The following is a 3,259-nucleotide window of genomic DNA, read 5'->3' as shown; positions in this document are numbered from 1 at the left end:
ACTGAACCAAACAAGCTATGGCAAAATGAGATTTATTCTCTTGCTTTTTTTCTTTTCTAAGATCATATATATATATATATATATTCCAGAGAGGGAGAGGGAGAGATAGAAACATCAATGATAAGGAAGCCTGCAACCCCTGCAACCCAAGCATGTGCTCTGACCGGGAATCAAACCGTTACTTTCTGGTTCATAGGTCCATGACCAACCAAGAGCCATGCCTGCTGGGCATGAGGTTTGTTATCTTACCAAGAGCCATGCCTGCTGGGCATGAGGTTTGTTATCTTAACTTCATTTGTCCTTGGATGAGGTTGACGAATGGCACTAATTGGATTTCTGCTCTCTGCCTTCTTGAGTAAGTAGATTTAAGCTTTTACCCTCTGGCTAGGGAGGAATAGTACAAATTTTTTACTCAAGTGTTGTTGGTTTAGGGAAGGTAGGATTTACTAGATGGCTGTGGACTGCTTGGCATCTAGATTTTCTAGATGGCTGCAAACTGCTGTTTAACTATCTCAGTTTCCCTATTCTGCTTGTCCTAGCTTATTGGCCTGTGTCATTTATATAACTTTCTTTTAAAAAAAAATATGAACACTTCACAAATTTGGGTGTCATCCTTGCTCAGGGACCTGCTAATCTTCTCTGTATCTACATAACTTTCTTTTAACATTTCTCTTTACAAACCTTTTATAACTTTCACAAACCTTTTTACAACTTTATTTTAAAAATTTTTTTTATTATTATTGATTTCAGAGAGGAAGGAAGAGGGAGAGAGATATAGAAACATCAATGATGAGAATCATTAATCAGCTGCCTCCTGCACGCCACCTACTGGGGATTGAGCACACAACCTGGGCATGTGCCCTTGACTGGAATTGAACCTGGCCAATGCTCTACCCCAAGCATGTCAAACTCAAAGGCTAACTTGGGCCAAATAAACAAGGTTTAAGTTAATGTGGGCCATAAAAAAACAAAAGCGTCAATTTTCATAAAAACGTAGGTTTATTTTGATAGAGACATGCTGACTACAAAGGGCTAAAATAAACGAGTAATCATTAACATAAAATAATAGAACATTTTAATATAAATTAATATTTTTTCTTGAACATTAGCTTACCAGACACTGAATAACTGCACAAATTAATAAGAGTAACACAAGTAAACCTATTTTTCTTGTTCTTCGAAAGTGATATATTTCCTGTTGCGCACATCAAACAAGGCAGTACAAGACTAATAACATGGCAATCGGCCGGCTAACCATAATTTGCTGCTAGTATTAGTGGAAGGGAAATGGTGTGCCCTGCGCGTAAAGGAAATGAATGCCATAATAATTATAGTAACCAGTCATTAGCAAACATTGTTGTTTCGTTATTAATAATTATGTGTAACAGATTATTGTAAAAATTAGGTCACAAAATTTTTATTAAAAACGTTTTTTACATACTAGTACCGTTATATTGGCTGGGCTGCAAAAATATTTGTTGTGGGCCGCATGCGGCCCGTGGGCCGAGAGCTTGACATGCTTGATCTAGACCCTTGCTTTCCTCTTTGGTACTTTGGGGCTTGCTCAGTTCACACCTACACTTCCTTCTCTACTCCTAACTCCCATTTACTTACTTCCTATGTCCACATATTTCTATACTGTGAGTAGATTATCACTTCCATCTGGGTAAAAAAATATCTCTTCTTCATCATTTTAGGGCAAGCAATGAGATATAGGAAAACAAAACAAAACAAAGGAACAAAACAAGCTTTGTAATCTGACAAGGGAAGGTTTGAAACTCAACCGTCACTTGTTCTGAACATAGGAAATATCCACTTATCCTTTTTAAAAAATATATATTTTTATTGATTTCAGAGAAGAAGAGAGATAGAAGCATCAATGATGAGAGAAAATCATTGATTGGCTGCCTCCTCTATGCCCCACACTAGGGGTCGAGCCAGAAACTTGGGAATGTGCCCTGAGCGGGAATTGAACCAGGACCTCCTGGTTCATAGGTCAACGCTAAACCACTGAGCCACGCCAGCCCGGGATTCACGTATCCTTAATCCCTGACAGTTTAGCAGTGAGGAGTGATCTGAGGAGGCCATTTTCAAACTTTTTGTAAGGAAAGAATCCTTGTTTGGGAGTCAATAGGTTAAGACCTCAAGCAGTAGAATCAGGTTGACCTAGACTTAGTGAATTTTAAATGCTTATTGAACTTTTAAAACTATTAGTTGCTGACAGATGGGAAGGTGTTAGTTATCATTAGTACAGATGGGAAGCTGGAGATTTTTGTGTGTGCTTTTAAAATTCTCATCTGGAGATATGTATTTTAGGGAGAGGAAGGGAGAGAGAGAGGGAGACCCATTGATGCAAGAAACATCCATCAATTGCCTCCTGTATGTGCCCCAACCAGGGATCCAACCCAAAACCTGGGTATGTGCTCTGACCAGGAATGGAACTTGCCACCTTTCCATGGGACGACTGAAAAGATGGAGTTTTAATTGTTTGAGTAACTTCCTTAAGAAAGAAGATGTTGCCTTAGCCGGTTTTGCTCAGTGGATAGAGCATCCGCCTGCAGACTGAAGGGTCCTGGGTTTGATTCTGATTAAGAGCACATGCGCGGGTTGCAAGCTTGATTCCCCAGTAGGGGGCGTGCAAGAGGCAGCCGATCAATGATTCTCTCTCATCGTTGATGTTTCTATCTCTCGCTCCCTCTCCCTTCCTCTCTGAAATCAATAAGAATATATTTTTTTAAAAAAAGAAAGATGTTATGTAGTACATGAAACCTTTTTTGCTTTCTTCAAGCCACCAATCTGGCCCTGAAATTCAACTGTTTCTGCAAGTTCTGGCTTTAAATCCCTTCACTCCTATGGTTCAGAAGTCTCCTTTTGTTTTTACCTTGGAATTTTTCTGAAGTTTTAACTTCCCAAGATCTCCTGAGCCACACCTTAGATAATTATGATAAAAAGCTCACAAAAAAAAAAAAAAAGCCAGGAATGGTATTAATCCATTCATACCACGGTTCCCTCATAAATAAAAACACAGGTAGCATTGACAAATTGTGGGGGAGGGAGAAAAAGGAAGGAGGAAGGAGTTCCTTTGGTTGGCAGGAAGTAGGAGGGGACTTTTTTAAAGCAATCTTGGGCCAGGGGCCATTTCAGCAGTAAAAACGTTTTCTTCGTCAGCCTTGAATTCTTTTCTGAGTATGGAAAATGCAAAAGGCAAGAAGAGTAAGGACATTTTAGTGGCTTTGTTTTGTCTTTTTGTGTTACACTC

The 3,259-nt window shown here is 39.2% G+C and overlaps 1 non-coding gene across 1 annotated transcript; it reads right to left on the bottom strand.

Moving 5' to 3' along the window:
* Positions 1-577: 577 nt before the first annotated feature.
* LOC111824749 lies at positions 578-681 on the bottom strand. Its single transcript, XR_002827830.1, has one exon. It is a non-coding gene; the product is annotated as a U6 spliceosomal RNA (small nuclear RNA).
* Between the last annotated feature and the right edge of the window lie 2,578 nt (positions 682-3,259).

This window comes from Myotis lucifugus, unplaced genomic scaffold (genome assembly GCF_000147115.1).
Source record: "Myotis lucifugus unplaced genomic scaffold, Myoluc2.0 scaffold_5727, whole genome shotgun sequence".
Taxonomy (NCBI): Eukaryota; Metazoa; Chordata; class Mammalia; order Chiroptera; family Vespertilionidae; genus Myotis; species Myotis lucifugus.
The sequence above is the reverse complement of the archived record's forward strand: the minus strand, read 5'-3'. Positions and strand labels throughout refer to the sequence as shown.